At 42.9% G+C, this 21,856-nt stretch overlaps 1 long non-coding RNA gene and 1 pseudogene across 1 annotated transcript in view; one reads left to right on the top strand and one right to left on the bottom strand.

Moving 5' to 3' along the window:
* Window positions 1-20,860, bottom strand: part of LOC150040829 (uncharacterized) — a 49,649-nt gene extending 28,789 nt beyond the window's left edge. The window contains exons 1-2 of the long non-coding RNA XR_016533811.1: window positions 20,793-20,860; window positions 17,254-17,429 (exon numbers count right to left, since the gene is read on the bottom strand). This is a non-coding gene — a long non-coding RNA (uncharacterized LOC150040829). The remainder of the gene's footprint in view (window positions 1-17,253; window positions 17,430-20,792) is intronic.
* On the top strand, window positions 215-810 carry LOC150040831 (high mobility group protein B1 pseudogene; annotated as a pseudogene).
* Window positions 20,861-21,856: the final 996 nt, after the last annotated feature.

Genomic DNA, 21,856 nt, shown 5'->3' on the forward strand with positions numbered 1-21,856 from the left:
TACCACATACATAGAAAAAAGCCGGAAGTGGTGCTGAGGCTCAAGTGGTAGAGCTCTAGCCTTGAGAAAGTCCAAGGACAGTGCTCAGGCCCTGAGCTCAAGCCCAGGACTGGCAAAAAAATAAAAGAAGCTTACATTAGAATACATTGAGTTCCATAAGGACAGTGCAGAACCAAGTGTGAGCCGGACAGGTACCAAGCACTGTGTGGAAGAAATGGGCAAAGGAGATCCTAAGAAGCTGAGAGGTAAAATGTCATCATACGCATTCTTTGTGCAAACTTGCTGGGAGGAGCACAAGAAGAAGCACCCAGATGCTTCAGTCAATTTCTCAGACATTTCTAAGAAGTTCTCAGAGAGGTGGAAGACTCCGTCTGCTAAAGAGAAAGGGAAATTTGAAGACATGGCTAAGGCGGACAAGGCTCATTATGAAAGAGAAATGAAAGCCTACATCCCTCCTAAAGGGGAAACAAAAAAGAAGTTCAAGGATCCCAATGCACCCAAGAGGCCTCCTTCGGCCTTCTTCTTGTTCTATTCTGAATATCGTCCTAAAATCAAAGGGCAACGTCCTGGCCTATCTATTGGTGATGTTGCAAAAAAACTGGGAGAGATGTGGAACAACACTGCTGCAGAGGACAAATAGCCTTATGAGAAGAAGGGTGCTAAGCTGAAGGCAAACCACGAAAAGATATTGCTGTCTACCAAGCTAAAGGAAAGCCTGATGCAGCAAGAAAAAATGAAGGGGTTAGGAAGACTGAAAAGAGCAAGAAAAAGAAGGAAGAGGAGGAAGATGAAGAGGATGAGGATGAATAAGTTAATTCTAGCGCAGTTTTTTCCTTGTTTATGAAGCACTTAGCCCCCATACACAACTCACTATTTTAAAAGAAAAAAAAACGGCAGTGTAAGATTTGGTTTGTTTTAATACCCTTAAACACCATTTATTTCTCCATGAAGAAGACATTAAAGTGAGTATTATGTTCTGCAAGTTAACATCTCCAAATTCTTTTTTTCATATACTTTTATTGTAATTAATAGAAGGGTTACATTATATTCACCAGATAGAAGGTACATTACTTCACATACATTGATACCCTTTCTCATGTCTTGGACCCCATTTCCCTGCCCATCTCCACCCATCATCTTGTTTTCCCCCCTTCCCTATCAAATTTCAAATAACCAAATTCAAATATATCGAATATATCAGATACCAAAGTGAGATACTGTAACAATATGAGATAACCAAGGGACAGTAAGAGATGAGAGATAACATAGTACATTAAGGAAAACAATCCCTCATTATATGGCTTTTGTTTCTATATCCTAGAGATCCTTTCGTTTAGCATCATACTATATGGCCTTATGTATCTAGGTTTTGCTCGATTGTAAATCTCTGCTAGGAGAGCCCAAGGTTTCTACTGATTATGACAAATGAGGGAGACCATTGAGCCTAAGTTCCTTTGAGTCTGGCTTACTTAACTTAATATGATTTTTTGCTAAGTCTTTCCATTTCCTTACAAATGGGGCGATATCGTTCTTTCTGACTGCAGCATAGAATTCCATTGTGTACAAATACCACATCTTGTTGATCCATTCATCAACTGAGGGGCATCTGGGTTGGTTCCATATCTTTGCTATGGTAAATAGTGCTGCAATGAACATCACTGTGCTAGTGGATTAATATGTCCTTGTTTCTGGATGATTGGGTAAATGCCAAGTAGTGGAATTGCTGGGTCATAGGGGATCTCTATGTTTAGTCTTTTGAGGAACTGCCATACTGCTTTCCATAGTGGTTGAACGAGTTTGCACTCCCATCAACAGTGTAGTAGTGATCCCTCCTGGCCACATCCCCTCCAGCATCTGTTGTTATTAGTTTTCTTGATCCTGGCCATTGTAACTAGAGTGAGATGGAATCTCAGAGTTGTTTTGATTTGCACTTCTTTTATGACCAGAGATGTCGAGCATTTCTTCATGTGTCTATAGGCCATTCTTATTTCTTCTTCAGAGAAGACTCTTTAAGTCTTTGATCCATCTTTTGATGTGATGGTTGTTTCTTTGGAGATTAGTTTTGGAGTGATTCAATTTTTTGAGCCGTTGATATATTTTAGATATGAGGCCTTTGTCCGTTGTATGGTTAGTGAAGATCTTCTCCCATTCTGTAGGCTTCCTAACTAATTTACTAGCTATGTCCTTTGACATACAAAAGCTCTGCAGTTTAATGCAGTCCCACTTATCCAGCCTTTCTCTGATTTGTTGTGATTCTTGGTCCTTATTAAGAAAGTTTCAACCTGTGCCAAGGAGGCCTAGCGTGTCTTCTATTCCTTCTTGTAAAGTTTTCAGTTTGTCAGCTTTTAAACTATACAGTGTCTTTTTTGTATAGTTAACACATTACCAGCTATATCTTTAGATAGCCCTGTCCTGGTGGTCTTTTCAATAGCCACTAACCTTGCCTGGTACGATATGGGGTTCGTACATTATCGTGGAAATTTAAAACAGGTTCTTGTTGGTGCATAGCACAAATTAATTACACATGGGGACGGTAATTTTTTCATCTTCAGTTGTCTGATGCTCTCATATGAAATAATTATTGTTGTATTAACTGAATACTGCTCTGTAATCGCAAAAAAAGTTGCAGCTGTTTGGTGACATTTTGACTGCTTCTAACTATATACATTTTTTACTAGTACTGTCCTTTTCATAAGTCTGAAACTTTTCTTCTTGAGGGGAAACTAGTATTTCATTTTTGCCCATGTTGGATCACCTGAATTATGTTGCAGTGTTTTATCTTTTCACCTAGTTGATAAACTTTTCTCCACACCCTATAGGTCATAATGGGGGTAATAAAAGTTAAATTGAGGACATTTTCATCCATAACTTAAACGAAAATCTCTCATCAATTTCAGATGGAGCACTTAGATTTACAAAGTGAATAATCAGTTCTATGCACAGCATGGGATTATTAGAATTAAACAATTTCAAAGTCTGTTCTTGAAGGACTAGTAGAAAATTATACTCTTTACCGGAGAATTTGGTTCTTTAACTTCTATTACCATGTAATGGCATATACATTTTTCAGTACCCACATGAAAGAAGATCTGAGAACGTACACCCAAAAACATGAACTTAAAATGCAAACTTAATGTGTGGTTGACATTAGTCCGTGGGAAAGTGGTGGCTATGCATGCCCTTTCTCATTTATCTTAAGTATGGACTCTTCAGGAAACTTTGAGACTCCCTTAAAAGTACTTTCAACAAATTGGACCAGTTTTTTTGAAAATTATGCCACATTTAATATAGGGTATATTTCTTATATTGTGGTTTTCCCCTTTCTAAGTCTTAAGACAAACTTTGCGTTATAGGGCAAGTTGCCCAATTTGTTTGAATTTTTCCAAGACTTATCCATTAGAGTCATGTTTATCTGCTTAATAGTTTAGGGAACAATTTTGCAATTTTGAGGTTTTTTAGATATTGGTTCTCTTAATGTGTCAGTGTTTTAAAAAAGCATTTTTTGCCATTTTCCCGTTTTTGTGATGGAGTACTGTTTTGTTCCATAATTTGAATTATTTCCATTTGCATTTGTGAATATAATTTCAGGAGGAATGCTTCACATGTGAGTCCTGGATGATACTAATAAATAATTGCAGAGGTTTAAAAAACAAAGAATGTCATAGCTAGGCACCAGTGGCTAACACCTGTAATCCTAGCTACTCAAGATGCTGAGCATCACAGTTCAAAGTCAGCCCAGGCAGAAAAGTCCCTGTGAAACACTTACCTCCAATTAACCGCACAAAACATACAGGTGTAGCTGTGCCACTAAGTGGTAGAGTTCTAACCTTGAGCAGAAAGATCTCAGGAACAGTGCCTATGTATGACCTGAGGTCAAGTCACAACAAAATACTAACACCATCACCACCACTACCACCCACACATCCACCCACCCATACACCTCCCGTTCTCCACCCAAAACATCTCACAAACTTTCTTTCCTACCTGTCTGGCTTATTACTTTGATCCTCAGATCCCAGCATCCTGACTAGTTGGAATTATAGTCATCTGCCTTTAGTGCCTGAATCTTTTTCTTTTGAAACATATTATTCCTTAGCCCAGGCTGTGCAGAGAGTTGGTTACATGACTTGTTACATCTATGAAAGACCGTGTCTGCCAACTACTTCACACCAAGACATGACAATAAGGAATCCTGGCAGTTACCCAAGCCTCTGAGGTACCAAAAATATCCTGGGCTCTCACCTTGAGCACCACCTCAAGGGGAAAGCAAATGCAAGTCACCAAATACCTGGCAGCCAAAAGAAGATACTCAAAGACAGTATAAATATCTTCAAATGAGAATGCAGAGCCATGGTGTGAGAGGGGACATTGGTACACATAGGATGGCCGAGGAAAGATCTGCAAACTCCTTCCTTGAGGCAGAAAGGGAAGCTCATAGACCTAGACCAACACAACCATTTCAAAAACGAGGAAACAGGGGCCGGGAGTTTGGCCTAGTGGTTAAAGTGCTTGCCTAGGATGCACGAAGACCCGGGTTCGATTCCTCGGTACCACATATACAGAAAAAAAACGGAAGTGGTGCTGAGGCTCAAGTGGTAGAGCTCTAGCCTTGCGAAAGTCCAAGGACAGTGTTCAGGCCCTGAGCTCAAGCCCAGGACTAGCAAAAAAAAAAAAAAAAAAAAAAAACGAGGAAACAAAGACCCAGAAAGGAAATAAATTTGCCCAGTGACAAGGACCTTTTTGTGATGTAGCTTTTTTGTGCCAGTCCTGGTGCTTAAGCCCAGGGCCTGGTCACTGTTTGTGAGCTTTCTCAAGGCTACCATCTACCACTTGAGCCACAGCCCCACTTCTGACTTTTTCTGGGTATGTGGTACCAAGGGCTCCATGCATTCTGGGCAAGCACTCTACCACTAGGCTAGGCTCCTGCATTCTTATAGAAATAATAGCCTGACTTGCCCTAGAGATTCAGAAGAAGAAGAAGAACCTGAGACCAGGAGAGGTTAAGTATCTTGTCCAATTTATTCATCAGGTGAGCAGGAGATGCAGGACTGAGACAGAGATCTGGCTCCAGAGCTCCCATGGAAGGAGCCAGCTCCAAATAGGCCGAATGTCACCCTGTCCAGATGGGCTCCAGTGCTGCCCCCTTTGCTCTTATAGGAGGCTCTTGTGTGCTCTCAAACAAGGCCTCAGAAGAATAAGTCCAGACACTGAAGTGTGGGTGAGTTCTTTTCCCTGAATCAGCAAGATTGAATCAACTCCAAGTAAATGACTGACCAATATATGCAGAGATTTAATGACAGAACCTTACTGTATACTGGGACTTAGAGAATTACTGGGTAGACATATGACTGATTATGTTCAACAGGGCCTGAGGCCCAGTGGAGCCCAGGAAATACTGTGACCCTAGATTCTTGTGCCCACCACACTGGAGGAGTTTCCAATTTTGCCTCTTTGACATGGCTCTAGGACATGCTGCACTTGCTCTTGCGGAAATTAAGGCACAATGATGAGAGATTCAGTAAGGCCCCAAGCTGGAAACACACTAAGCTATGATAAAATATAGACTCTGATTTTCCTTGCTGTCCAGCACAGTTGTCCCAGGCAGATTCATCTATCTGAAACACAGCTCTAAAATTTCATCTCTTTACCTCCTGTCTTCCTGTTTCGTGCACTGCTCCCCAAACCCCATCCTTACTTGCCTCACACTGGTGGCCTGGAAATCTCCAAATTCAGGGGTAATTCTTAACTAGCATTGGCACCCTGAAAATTTTGCTGTCCTTAAAAGTTTTGCCCATGCTATTCCTTCTCAAACTTGAGAAACCTGAGCCTTCCTAAAAAGCACTGGAGAGTTCTTAGAGGCTTTGTGCCTCTAAATGCTGTTTCTGACAGTCACACAGTACATGGCCAGTTTTACTCTGGCAGTGACCACATATCCGGTCTTTCCACTGCCAGCATGCAGTGGAAACTCATTGCAGTTTAAACTCACACTGATCATGCTTATAAATCCCCAGAAGAGGGCACTCCTTATTTGGGAAACTAACCAATTAGACTTAGCCTGTACTTTTATTCTGCAAGGTTAAAAGGGAAAAACGTCCTAGAAAAGAGAGTCAAGAGGAGAATGACTGTGCACTTGATCATAAAAATTGATATTTATCAAAATGAATTTGGGGAAATGAAAACAAGAGGTTTACTTCTTTTTGCTGTTTTTGTTTTCTTTGGCTTTCTTTTTGTCTGTTCCCTAATAGACCATTGTGATTGTTATGGGAGGTGCAGAAATGGAGGGACAAATGGACAAATGCAGCAGTGGTACTCACTGGACACTATGCTGAAAATGAACTGTATAACCTATGGTTTGGAAAGGGGAGAAACTGGGAGAGAGGAAGGGACGGGGTGACATTGCCTAAAAGGAAATGTACTCATTACCATACTTACGCAACTGTAACCCCTCTGTACCTTACCTTTAGAATAACTATAAAACCGTTGGTTATCTCATATTGTTACAATATTTCACCTTGTTATCTGATATATTTTATATGTGCTTAATTGGTTATTTGAAATAGGATAGGAAGGGGGGGAATCAAGATAAGCGGGGGGAGGGTGGGAGGGAAATGGGGACCATGTCATAAGAAAGGGTATCAATCTTTGTGAAGTTATGCACCTTTTATCTGGTGAATATAATGTAACCCTTCTATTAATCACAATAAAAACAGTAGGAAAGAAAGCAAGGAATGATGGAAAGTAAGAGAAATAAATCAAACCAGTACAAAAAAAGAATAACTATAAAATAATTTTTAAACGACCAAGTAACAGGCCAGGAGCCTAGCCTAGTGGTAGAGTACTAGGCTAGCATGCATGAAGCCCTGGGTTCAATTCCTCAGTATCACATTCATAGAAAAAGCCATAAATGTTGCTGTGGCTCAAGTGGTAGAGCTCTGGCCTTGAGAATGCCCAAGGACAGAGCTCAGGCCCTGATTTCAAGACACAGGACTGGCAAAAAAAAGAATGAGTAACAGGAAAGTAGAAGAAGAAGAAGGAGAATAGTGGAGAATCTATTGCATAACTAATGCTAATATGAATGCAGTGAATAAAGAATAAAATACAGCCAGATGCTGGTGACTGATTCCTGTGATGCAAGCTACTCAAGTGGTTGAGTTCTGAGGATCACGGTTCAAAGTCAGCCTGGGCACAAAAGTCTGTGAGACACTTATCACCAGTTAACCACCAGAAAATAGGAAATTGCACTGTGACTCAAAGGGTTAGAGTGCTAGCCTTTAGCTGAAGAGCTTAGGGACAGCACCCACATCCACAATTCAAGCTCCATGAACGACAATCATTGAATAAATAATACATAATATAATGAGCAAAATGACATAACCTGAGACAAAAACAAATATGGGGCCTCGGAAGATAGAGCTGCATCCCCTGAATTCTGCATAGAAAATGAGTTTATTTATTCCCTATATCATTCATTCCTCATTCAGTCTTTCACTGGCAATTCCAACCATTCCCTCAATCATTCATTCATTTAAATCTTCATTCTCTTATTCACTCAAGACATTTCAATTCATTCACATTAGGGACCAAAATTCACCCTTCCTACCTTCCTTCACTTGTTCATTCATCCATTTGTTCTCTCATTCATTTGAATTAAGCACGCAGCCCAGGAACAATGTTTATAAACCATCTATAAGGCCACGGCACACATGTGTCCCTTGGGGAATGACCATGGTCTCTCCTAACTCTTTCCTCAGGACCACTGTCAAAAGATGCCAACACCAGCTATTTACCATAGCAAACATGTAGAACCAACCCAGATGTCCCTCAGTTGATGAGTGCATCAACAAGATGTGGAATTCTATGCTGCTGTCAGAAAGAATGACATCACCCCATTTGTAAGGAAATGGAAAGACTTAGAAAAACTCATATGAAGTGAAGTAAGCCAGATCAAAGGAACATAGGCTCAATGGTTTCCCTCATTTGTCATAATCAGTAGAAACCTTGGGCTCTCCTATCAGAGATTTGCAATACAACAAAACCTAGACACACAAGGCCATATAGTATGACACTAAATGACAGGACCTCTAGGATATAGAAACAAAAGCCATATAATGAGTGATTGTTGTCCTTAATGTACTATGTTATCTCTCATCTCTTACTGTCCCTTGGTTATCTCATATTGTTGCAGTATCTCACCTTGTTATCTGATATAATGTATATATTTGTATTTTGTTTTTTTAAATCGGATAGGGAAGAGGGGAAAACAAGATGAGGGGTGGGGTGGGGGGAGGGAAATGGGCACCAAGACATGAGAAAAGGTATTAATGTATGTAAAGTAATGCACCTTCTATCTGGTGAATATAATGTAACCCTTCTATTAATTACAATAAAATATATGGAAAAAGAAAAAAATTTAAAAAGATGCTAACACCATGCAAAGGCAAGCACAGAGGGAGCCCAGGCTGCTCTCCCATTCCCCTCAGCACAGCCAGCCGTGCAGTTCCACAGTCCAGGGAGCTGGGCTCCCAGAAACACTGCTGGGCAGAATACCTCCCATCTTCAAGGGAAATCCTGGAAATAGGTGACATTCCTGTACTGCCTTAATCCATTGCCACACACACACCCAGCACAAAGACCACACGCTTTAACTCATACAGACTCTGCCCCACATCCATACACTCAATCACACACACAGACTGTCTGACTCTCACACTTACACACAAAATGCACAATCTTATATATACCTAACACTCAGACACATACACACAAACACATCCAATGGTCACCCAGATATAGGAAAGCACACAGAACATACTCACAAAATTACTCAACATATAGCCATAGAGACACATCTCACACACACACACACACACACACACACACACACACAATCACACACACACAATCACACACACAGTCACACAAATACAAGAGATAGCACAATAAAGACATACAGATACTTAAAAGGGAGACATATAGTGCTCTCTCCACGTGTCTCTCTCTTTCTGTGTCTCTCCTCCAGGTGTCTCTCTTCTATGTCTCACTAGGTGTCACCTACCTTATCCCTGTTTCTGCCTCTCTCTCTCTCTCTCTCTCTCTCTCTCTCTCTCTCTCTCTCTCTCTCTCTCTCTCTCTCTCTCTCTCTCTCTCTCTCTCCTCTCTCCCTCCCTCTCCATATATCTTTCCCCTCCCCCCCCTCTCTGTCTCCCTAAGAGAGCACTCACATTCTCTTAGAGTGTGCCCATGAACTTCTAGCTGTCTGGTTTTGGGCTTTTTATCTGATTGCCTGTTTGCTTATTTACTCAATAAAGTTCTGCTAAGATTTCTTTGAACAAAAAGGAGACACATATAGGCCCACTCACATGACATATCCGCCAATATACTCATATTCACAATGACACATAATACAACACGCACACAACCACATGTGCATGCGTGTGCACGCGCGCACGCACGCGCGCGCGCACACACACACACACACACACAGAACACCCAGGCTCATCTATGTACACCTGATGACAACACATCACACATCAACATCCCTTCACACAACCAAACAAATGGAGCACCTGCCTCCTGGTCTGCAGAGAAGGTTTTGTGATCCCACAGAGTAACTGCCTCCCGATATTTTTAGCAATGTGTCCCCCTGAAATCTAAACTCGCACATGACCAAGCTCCCTACCCCAACCAATTCCAGCTCATCTGGGCCCTGAGGCCAGAGGAAGGGAGGCAGCTGGCTCGGTCGGGTTCTAATATGCAGGTAATGAGGCTCCTGCAGGCCCAGCCAGAGAGCATAGAAAAGCAGAGGGCCCTGAAGAGTTGGATTGTGGGTGGCCAGCTGGAGGGGACTGAAGGCCAGAAATAGGGGTACTGGGTGGGCTTACTAGGTAAGTGCTGAGAGAGGTGGACTAGCTAGGGTTGGGGCTCAGGCGTTCCCTGGCCTAGCTCTGAGGAAGAGTGCCGCTGCCTCAGTCTCCTGGTTTAGTCTCCCAGGCAGGGGCTGCCGGGAAAATCCTGCTGATGCTGACAACCAAGATGTTCACAGAGAGAGCCAGGTGCGAGGGCACTGAAGAGGAAGAGGAGGACTTTGCACAGAAGATGGACTGAATCAAGCCTGTGTGTGTGTGTGTGTGTGTGTGTGTGTGTGTGTGTGTGTGTGTGTGTGAAAAGCATGTGGGCATGTGAGAAAGGGAGGGGGGAAGAGAGACAGAGAGACAGGCCAGCAGGCAGGCAGAAAGGCAAGTAGACAGGCACGCAGGCAGGGAGACAGACAGAAAGACAGACAGACAGACAATGAGTTATTCTATCATCCGTTCAAGACAAAGATTAGAAGGGAGCAGAGGTTAGATGACACAAATGGCAGAAACATCAGGTTCTGGCAAATTGGAGAGCCCTGATTCACACAAAGGGATAACTGTTTCCACAGAATACTCTGGGATGTGGATGGCACATGCTGTCTGGGTACATATGGAAAGCGCTGCAGGATGCCCAATAATCTGGCAAGGCCTTGGATACAGCTTGTACAACAGAGCAAAGACCCTCAAAAGAGACTCCCCATTGAACCTGAACCTCAGAAATACAGCCTCAGTGAATTCTCTTAGTGTCTCACAGTGTCCTAGGCTACTGCGATTACTGAGGCTTGAACTTGGGCCACCATATCATTGCTTAGCTTTCTCTGCTCAATGCTGATGTTCTATTGCTTGAGCCACAACTCCACTTCAGGCTTTTTGATGTTGGGGGGGGCTGTCATAGTATCTTACCTTGTTATTTGGTATATTGTATATATGTTTATTTGAAATATGAAAGGGAAAGGGGGAAAACAAGATGAGGGGAGGGAGTGAGAGAAGGGAAATGGGGACAAAAACATGAGAAGGGGTATCCATGTGTGTGAAGTAATGCACCTTCTGTCTGGAAAATATAACTGTAACCTTTCTATTATAATAAAAAGAGTCTCTAGAACTTATCAACCAAGCCTTGCTTGGAACCTCAATCCTCTTATCTCAACATCGAGAGGAGTTAGGTTTCCAGGCCTAAGACTCTAGAGCTTGGCTGCATTTGGTTTTTCACAGGACTGAGTTTGAACTTGCTTCCTTGCAGTTGCTAGGCAGGTGTGGAACCACTGCAGCCCCAGCCCCAATTCAAGATATAGATCTCAGTGTCCTGCTCCACTGACCTTGTCCTTCAACCTGCTGGATACAATTCTTGAATCCCAACTCCATGGTTTCTTGCATGGCTTATTTTCTATGGAATGGCTTCTCAGTGTTGTTTATTTTGTTTTTCTTCTAAGACCAGGATCTACCCTTCTTACCTAACCCCTCACTGGCTGGCTATCAACCGAGTCTCTCTTCCAACCCTTTTTACTGGTATCACTTGAACACTTACTATGCACTATGCCAAGATCATACTCCAGCCTGGAAAAAGCCATGTCTACACATGTTGGGTTTGTGCTCATGGTGATTAGGGAATGTACAGTTTTAATACTCTATGAACATTTGTGAAATTGAAACTAGATAATTGAAGGGATGGTAGAGTTGAAATGGGCTGGGGAAAATGATGGAAGGGATGATACTCATGAATGGGTAATAGAATTGAAATCATTTTTTAAAAGCATTTAAACCTAATGAGATATGCATTTGAAAATAAGAGAGTTAATAGTACCTTCACTCTCCCCCACCGCTTTTTCTCATGTTGCAGAGTGTGTCTCAGAAACTGAGTGAAGTAGTGGGGTAGATAGTGAGTACTAAACAGTTTCCACAACTGTGTAAGTCCATGGGTTGGTCTGAGTTTGCTCTCTCCCCCACATCACTAGAGCCCTTCTGAACCCATCCATCACTTCTCAGGAGAGAATCATTAGGGATTCCTGCCCCACCTACCTGAGGACCTTAGCCTTCATTCAAACAATGAACAAAGTCTCATGTAATTACTAGAGACTGGAAATGCTCAACTTGTACCTGAGTCACAAGGTTTCTGTCACTGGATGTGAAACTGAAGTTCATCTTTCAGATGAGAGCTTCAATCCACATCTCAGTATATTCCTGGAAGTGTGTGTGATTGCGAGTAAATGAGAGAGTGAATGAGTGAATAAGTGACTTAGTGAATGGATGACTGAATGAGATATACAAAAAACATTACAATCTAGACTCTAATATATAACAAGTGAAGTTGGGTTTCATGTAGAACTCAGGGAATACTACCACAGAGAAAAGAAAGCATGCTGTCTGTGTGAAAAAGGCTGTCACACAGCTGGGAGCTGATTGCTACTTCCTAAATCCTGTGGACAGGAGGATGACATCTAGTTGTGGAAGTAGGCCCTGGGAGACTTGCTCTCCTGTAGGCAGAGGACACTACGTGTCACCTAGTGATTACACAGTTTGAAAAGCCCCTCGATAAAAGTCCACCACATGAAGTCAGAATACAAACATTTATTAAACACAACATTCAAGGTTCTTATAAATATCCAAATGACAAGAGCAACCATCCTAGTTGTCCAGGTATGGATTTGCTGGAGGAGAGTTCACACATGGTGTTTTGCATGCTGCACATACATTGAGCTATAGTTAAAATTCACACGTACTGTACACCAAATGTTCAAGGTGAAAGACACTTTGGCTGTGTTATCAACCCAGACTGCAACTCGGTTTTGTATACAAGCACCCACAAGGCAGACAGGTAGCAGCAATATGTCATAAAAAGTGGATCTTCTTCCTACACTTCTAAATGCACAGACAATCCCATGAATCCCACAGAAGTTATCTTTCACATTTTAAAATAAACTGGCCTTATATTTTTATCTTTCAAAAACTCCCTTTTCAAGATAGAATCAAAACATATGAACTTCACATACGTTTAAAATGTGTGTTTCATTGTGTCTGGCCTGGTACTCGGAGAGTAGTCTCCATTTTCAATGGGAGACCAGAGTTCGTTCTGTTGTGGGAGTCATCCACGCCTTGCACCTAATTAACCTGCCACCTGAAATGTGGCATGGTTTGAAATTTAAAAACGCCCATTTGAAGTCATTCAGAGCCCCAAATGATAGGCCAGGTAGATGGGTTCCATAGCAGGTAGTCAGCGCTCCGAGGGGCTGGGTGGCCTCTGAGATCCAGAGGATTCAGTGTGTTACTTCTGGGACAGATGGCTCTATGAAGGGGATTGATGGTCTTGTTAGAGAGGCTGAGGGCCTGGAGAACTACAGGCTTCACAAAGTTGTTCGGTCCTTGAAGACGGCCTTCGGAGACATGGCATTTTGGGGGCAGAGAAAACCATTGATCTTGCCTTGGGCTGACAAAGTGGCCTGTGCAGGCTGCTATTTCCCTTTGCCCTAGTAATACCTGAGGCAGGTGACACAACAGGTCTGTGTTGTGATGGACTTCACCAGTGGACACTTGAAGAGAGACTGCAAGGTTATCAAAGAAAGTATCTCCTCCATGGGCTTCATCTTTTAGGACTCTCCACCAAATAAAGACAGGGATTATATTACAGATCCAACAATTTAGATCACGTGATTTTGGAAAAATGAAAGGTGCAGTGGATATTTCTACAAAACAATAAATGAGGTTTCACCGTCCCTGTTGCTTAATCATTGGAAAAAAAGATGTTGTGATCTGTTGAGTGAATATCTTGTGAATAATTTGAGAACAAAATGCCAACTGAAGAGATTGACAAGCACAAAACAATTTAACAAGAAGGAAGGGTTCATGTTCCGGATGTTTCAAATTTCTAGATTTTCTATGCATGACACAGGGGATATATATCAATATACAGGACTATGAAAGGAGGGGGGCCTGCCCCTCAACAAAAATGGTGTAGGTGTCTTAAAGGACCAATCTGATATTTCTAATTGGCTCTTCTTCCTCCTGCTTCTCATTGTTTACCTTCTTATCCTCCTCCTTCCCTGCTTTCTCCATCTCCTTTCTCTCCTTCTCTTCCTCCTCCTTCTCTATCTCCTTCCTATTCGCCACTTTCTTTTCATACTTCTCTATTTCTTTCTCTACCTCATTCTTCCACACCTCCTCCAACTCATTCTTATCTGCCTCTTTCTTTTCTTCTTCCTCCTTCTTCTCTTTCTCCCATTTCTTTTCTTCCATCTCTAACTTTTTTCCATCATTCAATTTTTTCTTGGACTTTTTTTCTTCCGAATCCTCCTGCAATTCCTGGACTCTCTGCTTCTTCACCTTCTCCTTCTCTGCCTCCTCTGCTTTCTCCTCCCATTCCTTGTCTTTATCCATCTTATCCTCCTCATTCCTAAAGTTATCCTCCTCCAATTCTTTCAATTCTGCGTTCTCTTCCTTGCTTTCCTCCTCTTCCTCCTTCTCATCTTCCTCCTCCTGTTCCTCCACAGTTTCTTTCGCATCTCTCTTCCCCTCTTCCTCCCCCCTCCTCTTCTCTTTCACCAAATTCTCATCTTCTTCTACCTTCTCATTTTCCCCTTTCAATTCATTCTCTTCTTTTTTTTCATCCCCCTCCTTCTCCTCCTCACACTCCTTTCCATGATTTATTTCCTGCTCTTTCTGCTCCTTCTCCTGCTTCTCCACCTCTCCATTTAGACACTCTGGCAAATTGCCTAGGGGACTTTTTCCATCCTGAAAGGTTTCCTGTTCATAATTGTCTGGGTTGGGATATTTTACCACTGGAAAATGAATCCCTTGCTCAGCATTTTCCAGGGCCTCCACAACTGGGAAACCATCACTGCTTGCCCAGTAGTCCAGAAAGGAACCTTTGAAATTTCCTGCTGAGACCACCTCTTGGTAGTGTGTAATCACTGACAAGCACCAGGCCACACCAACGCCATAATGATATCTAGCTCTATGAAAAAGGAAGTCTTTCAACCTACACTCTAGGGGCTTTAGTTTCCCAACAAAGACCTGAATGCCCGTTTGTTCAGGGAACAAGTTGGGCTCAATCAACAGCACCCTGGCTGTGTTTTTTGTTCTGTCCACACTTTGTACCACACAGGGCCAAAATGGATAATCTCTGTAACGAAACCACACCAGCATTCCTCTTTCAAGGAGGGGCATGTCACTCATGGCAGCCACACTTGTGCTTTGTGTTGCTTGTCTCATCTCAGGTTGCTCCTTGGTATCAGTGGCCTTAGGCGCATTGCATGGCTCTGGACCTTTATATTTCTTTGCTTCTGTCATAACACCTGCTTCCGGGTGCTTCCTTTTTTGAGGTACAGTAGAGACAGCATGGGGAAGCCATGCGTTTGGGGACACAGAGGAGGCCCCAGCCCCTGGCAAGCCTGCCTGGGAGGCACTCTTGGCAGAATCTTCCGTGCCCTTTGGGGAGATGGTGATCCTGTGGGGATCACATAATTTCATCCCTTCACCACCAGCATCCTCACCTTTCTGGCTCTGGTCTTTGAGCCTGCTGAGGAACACAACTGGTCGCATATATAGACCTGGAAATTGAGCTTTAGCATATCGACATTTCCAGGAGCTAGGGTGCCCAGAGGACTCGGGGGTTGGGGCCTCCAAGGTTTTCTCACTCTGTGATGGATTAATGGCTCCCTTCATTGTTGGTACTAGGGAGCTCACACTGGCACTTTCTGATACCTGAGCTTGCATTTCATGTGCAGAAGCAGCAGTGGCTGTGTGTGCCACGGACTGCTCATCAGGGAGAGCATGCTCACTGCCAGCATGGCACATGTGATGGGATGGTAAGCATGCTCTCTTCCCCAGATTAGGCTCAGAATTCAGTTTGCGTTTGGGTGGTTTTTTGCTAGTGCAAGGGCCAGGGCCAGGCTGAGCCCTTGGTGCCTCTGGCTCTGACTGTGGAGACTCCACAGGGGTTCCTTGCCCTGCTAGTTTTCTGGAAGACAGAATCTCCAATGCTACTTTAAGTGCTTCTGTGTGGGCACTAGCCTGGCCTGGTGGGCCAGAGTCCTTGCACAGAGCATCTCCTGAAAACTCATTGGCCCTCAAGCACAATCCTGCTGAGGACGCAATGGCTTCAATCCCAGCCTCTGTGAGGGGCATTACATCAGTGCTTCTCACTTGCACTGTTTCCTCCACAGAGAGGATTTGTACATCTAAGAGTAATCCCTTTGTCCCTTCACTGTGTGTTTGAGTCCCTGCTCTGGACAACACCTTAGCAGGCCACAAGTCCCCTTTCCAATGACAAAGGACATAGTCCTCACTCTCCATTGTGCCTAGAGTTGGGAGCTGATTCAGAGTCGCTCAGTTCCCACTCTTCCTTATGTGTTCCTCATGCAGCCACCTGCAGCCTCCTTGTCCTGAGGTGCATGCAGGGCTGTGGGCTTCAAGGGCTCTCCTCCCACCTGAGGATCCGGGACTAGCTGGCCGTGGAGTCTCACTCAGGATGCACCAGTGCCCTGCAATATAGAAAGGGGACAGCAGAAATGAGTCAGACATTCACTTCCCTCAGTGATAGTGAACCCATCTTCAGTGAGTCTGGCACAGAAGAATAGAAGTAAGAAAATTCTGTCCTACACCAAAGGGAAGATTGATGGCAAATACTTGGGTGAAATTCAGAAGACATTATACTGAGTCCCTGATGCTACAATCCTAATGTTTTGTGCTATCTCTAAGTATTGTGTTTTCAGGTACATCTTCCTAGGCCATGGGAAGCCCACCAGATCCTTTTTGCCTTAGTGGACAATTACTGACCTAGGGCTTCCTTTGCCCTTCCCTCTGGTGTTATGGTGTTTCTTTCTCATTTTCCTGGAGTGCTAATGCTGCCCTGAACATCCCAGAGTGCTTGTGGCCATGTCTGCCACACACATACTGCCCGTAGCCCAATGTCATGTTTTGAGTTTGATAAGGGAAATGTGGTGTTTGGTGAAGACTCTTGGTTAGGAACTAGTGATGGGTTGGCACAGACCCTTGGTTAGTGGCTCCATGCATAGAGTGATTGATTGAGATCTGTTGTCTCACAGCAGGACTGCTGGTTTTGTTTTGTTGTTGGTTTAGTTGTTTGTGGACTGGAACTCAAGGCATGGTAACTTTCCCTGATCCCTTTGGCTCAAGGCTAGTGCTCTACCACTTTGAGTGACATGTTAAGTTCTGGCTTTGTTTTACTTAATTGGGGAATAGAGTTAAAAATTTTTTTCATCCATAGCTGGCTTTGAATTGTGATCCTCAGGTCTCAGCCTCCTGAATTCCTAGGATTACTGGGTGAATCACCAGCAATCAGCCACTGCTACTATCGCTCACAGATTGAGGAGCAAAGAACAGTGTGGTCTCAATATCAATGATTTGTGCATGCTGTTGAATGCTTTAGTACATAATCAATATTTACCCTTGTCTATTCAATCACAGAAAGTCCAGTTTTCAGGTGATTCTCTGGAGTCTTAACTCTGCCTCTGCTGGTCTTCTAATCCTTGCTTTGTTCTGTGCTTCTGAAGTGCACAAAACTCTAAGGACTGTGGAACACCTGCTCCAGATCACCACAAACTCTGTCCTCTAATAGTAGCTCTGGAAAATTTAAAGCAGATAGGACATGAAGAAAATTAGGGAAGATTGGGAGATTGCATTCCTTCCTAAAATCATCAGTACATTTTGAAACCACGAGGAAAATATTATCCCATCCATAATTTAGTTTCTCAGATTAGTTTCTTCCATCTTTATTACCTCAGCATACATTCCTCCCAGGGTGCATCATGGAGGAATTTCTCCTCTGGTTCAGAACTTTTGTGCCTACCCCCTCCTGACAGTATGTGCCTAGGACATAAAGATTGCTCATGAGTTTGGACACATGGGTGTATTGACAAGTTTCTGTATCAGAACAAAATGGATTCCAATATCTGGGTCAAGTGATTTCACTTCCCCAGCCTGCTAAGGGGCTGGAATCATTGGTAGTGATCTTGCAACTCAACATGGACCTTAACCATACACAAATGAAGACTTTCTTCTATGCCCCTGTTTCAGTGTGTTCATCTCTAAGTTAGTTACAGTTTTGCCACTCCACCCTTAATCCTGTCTCCACAATTAAATTTCAGGGACCTAAAGAGAAAAGCCTGGTTCTACTCTAAACCTCTTTGGCCTCTGGTAGTCACAGTTAGTGACAAATACAGAAGAGAAACATTCTTGACACACTGGGATTCCAGTCTACCCTGGAGCCAAGGTAAGAAAATGCAAAGAAAGATAAAAAAAAAATTAACCTTGGCCTAAGTTACTAACACCTCTGTTCTTAGCCACTCAACAGGCTTAGATCTGAGAATCATAGTTACAAGCCAGTCCAGGCAGAAAATTCTGTGAGAATCTCATTCCAATAGATTACTCAGAAAAAGATAGATGGTGTATTGTAGCTGAAGAAACAGAGAGCTATCCTTGAGCACAAAAGTGGCTTAGTGATAACTCCTAGGTCCTGAGACCCAGGGCCAATTAAGAAGAAAGAAAGAAAGAAAGAAAGAAAGAAAGAAAGAAAGAAAGAAAGAAAGAAAGAAAGAAAGAAAGAAAGAAAGAAAGAAAGAAAGACAAGAATGGAGGGAGGGAGGAAGGAAGGAAAGAAAGAAGAAAATTAAAGAGAAAGATTGAAAAAAGGAGTAGGATTAGTCTTTTTTCTTGTTTTTTTTTCTCCTAGATCCTCACATCTAATGAGGGAGGCTTTCTTAATTGTTTTTGTTTTGGCTTTTAAGGTATTCTGTGCTATGACATCAGCTACCTATGGATTGTAAGGAAGTTCATCTGAATCTGCAGAGGTCAAGCTTTACAGATACTGCTAGCTCCCTCCATTGGAATTCATGTGTAATGCCATGACTAATGTTGAATACTTGTCAAGTGATCATTACTGAAATCAGAAATTAAAGAAGGAGCACTTTCTGAAAATTAATATTTCGTTAACTTTCTGAAATTTAACATTTTAGTAGATCACAGTAAAATTGGTAAAATTCATTTCTTGTGACCATAGAATTCTTTTCTGATACAATTCTTTTCTGAAGTATTTCCTTAACCCAGAATTGACATAATGTATACAGTAAAGTATTGTTAGTACAAAATGTGAAAGGGCTGAGAATATGGCTTAGTGGTAGAATGCTTGCCTAGCATGCATGAAGCCCTGGGTTTGAGTCCTCAGTAGAAAATAAACACTGAAATCTTTAGTGTTTTGTCTCCAGTGGTAGAGCGCTATCCTTGAGCAAAAGATGTTCAAGACAGTGCCTATGCCCTGAGTTAAAGTCCCAGGACTGTCAAAAATGACTAATATCTATACTGTACTGTAGTGAAGTAACTGCTGATGATTATATATCCTTATTCAGACCTTAGCAACAACAGAATGAAGAAGAAAAAGAGGGAGGAAAATCAAGGCATGAAGGGTATTCGGGGAGAGATGAGTGAGAATGTTGGTGTGGGTAAAATTAATCACGACAAATTGTATTCCTATACTGCTTCATTTGATTGATAGTCCCTTGCACAACTATGAAAGGGAAATATAATAATAAAAAGAGGTGAGCAGGTAAAGTTATTCTCATAGAAGACCAAAGAAATCATGCAAACAGTACACAAATGTGACCTGCCTGGTGATGCTCAGTAACTTTCTTTTTCTTTTTCTTTTTTGTGGGGGTAATATACAGAGAGGTTAGAGTTACTTTTATCAGGCAGTAGGTAGATTACTTCTCAAACACTGTTACACCTTCGCATGTTTATCTCCCACTTTCCCTCCCTCCACCCCCTCCCACACATCTTGTTTTTCCCTTACCTCCCCTTTTACAATTAAACAAATAAACACATATACAATATGCCGGGAACCACCTTCAGCTACAGTAACGACATCAGATCAACCATAGGGAAAAAAGAAGAGAAGATAAATAGCTTCCTATAGTACACTAAGAATAACAATTCTTTCCAAAACCAAACTTTCGTATAATCAATACTTCAAGACTGCATCTCTTGTTTAGTGTGAAGAACCTAAATCAAATCTTGTCCTATTTACTGGATTAAGAAAGGGCTTCTAATCTGGTTCCTTGACCCATTCTTGCAATCGAGCCTACTCAGGAGGCTGAGACTCTGTACTGCACTTCCAAGCCAGCTTGTTGAGGAAAGTCTAGTAGAGTTTCCAAATCTTCACCAGGAAATAGAAAATAGCATATTGTGCTTGAAAGTGACAGCATGCTAGCCCTTTAGTGAAAAGTTCAAAAGAAAAAGTTCAAAAGAAAAGTTCAAAAGAAAAAGACATTCCAAGACATCAAGTGTAGAGCAGCATCTACCCCTGGGTCTTTCCTTCCCAGGTCTGTCCTTGTCCAGCATGCATCAAGGTCAGTCCTTCTTCCTGCCTAGTGGCAGGGTGCTTTTCCTCTCCCTCCACAGGGACAAAGCTTTGCATTGCTCCTTGTCTCCTTGGGACCCAGTGCAGATGTGTAGACAAAACACCAATGGACCTACTGAGTCACTGGGGAAAACAGATCCACTCCAGCCACACAGTGGGGAATGACCCAGAGAGTCTCCTGTGCTGCACACTCAGTCCAGGGCACTGTGCACTGCACATTGTGGATGCCTCAGAGCATCTCAGGGTTCCTAAGTGTCTCCTTTCATGCCCTGCGTTGTCTGGAAGACATGAAGAGTGTCCACCCCAGGACCACTGCCCACTCAGTGCCCACTTAACCCTCACAGAACCTGAGGACTTTCAGACTGGAGCCAGCCCTTCGCTGGCAGACTCCAAGGTCCCCTACCACACCCAACCTTAAACAGTGTGCCATGTTATTGTCTCTTATGCCAATGTGGACCTTTTGTTTCACCCACTGTCAATCACTAAAGTGCCATTTAGTCAACTGTTCCCTCATCCCCATTTTGTCCCCTTCCCCAATATAGTGTTAGAGAACCCAGGACGCCTCTGGGACGCACCTGATTCAACAGGAACAGCTGTACCTACAGGATGGCCTGGACCTGGATCCACGACGCTCAGGAGCAGCCCTCCTAAGCAGCTTGCTGGCAGCCAGTACCCGGCAGCAGGTACCAGAAAGCCTGAGCCGTGCAGTCTATCAGCCGGTCCACAACTGCCTGGGATAGCCACAGAATTCCAGCTTGGAAACGCCTCTCTGATTGGGCAGCTTTGTAAACATTCCAGTTGTCCCTTCCACGCGGCCTCAATATACTGTGCTAGGATTGGCTGATTCATGTGGCCCACGAGTTTGCTCATTGGCCAGTATTGTAAACATGGTGAAGCCAACCTCGTGGCCTGGCTATATATATATTACCCTGGATACTGGGAGGCTGGGGGCCACGTGCTCCAGGGTGATATGTTAGCCTTGTTCACATACAGAGGCCCAGCCCCAAAGCCTGGCTAAACCATTTTGGAAAATAGGTTGCCCAAGTTGAGAGGGTACTTCATGACTGGCCAGCAATATACAAAGGAGATCAGCCAACCAGGTCTGGTTAGATGATATATCCTCCTGCTAGGCACATGGAGAAAGGACGTATCACTGATATTTCTGGGCTGTTCCTATTTCAAATCCAAATTCCTTGGGCTGGAAACACTATACTGGATAATATTGGTTTACACAGGGGGAGGATGCTTAGATTGTTGGCTGTCTGTTGGTCTTGGCAACTGGGCTCTCATTGAGATTAGTTGTAAAGGGGCCTGGATGTATTTGGCCAGATGAACCCTCCAAACCTCCTTGCAAAAATACTTGAAAGAATCCAGTTGAAGTCAGGCAACACAGTTTTCACAAGTAAAAGGAAGATGCAGATAAAACTGATAATGCTCAAAAATCCTCAAAGATCGTACTCCTTATTTTCCAAACTAGACAAACAGTCCTGAGCTGTTCCTTTTGTCTACAAGGGCAACAGAAAAAAGTTCTGGAAAAGAGAGTCAAGGAAAGAGAAGAAAGCACAATGACTATGTTCATCTGATCATACAAAATGACATTTATCAAAATAAACTCAGGGAAATAAAAACAAGATGTTTT

The sequence above is a fragment of the Megascapheus bottae genome, chromosome X (genome assembly GCF_031878675.1).
Source record: "Megascapheus bottae isolate mThoBot1 chromosome X, mThoBot2.hap1, whole genome shotgun sequence".
Taxonomy (NCBI): Eukaryota; Metazoa; Chordata; class Mammalia; order Rodentia; family Geomyidae; genus Megascapheus; species Megascapheus bottae.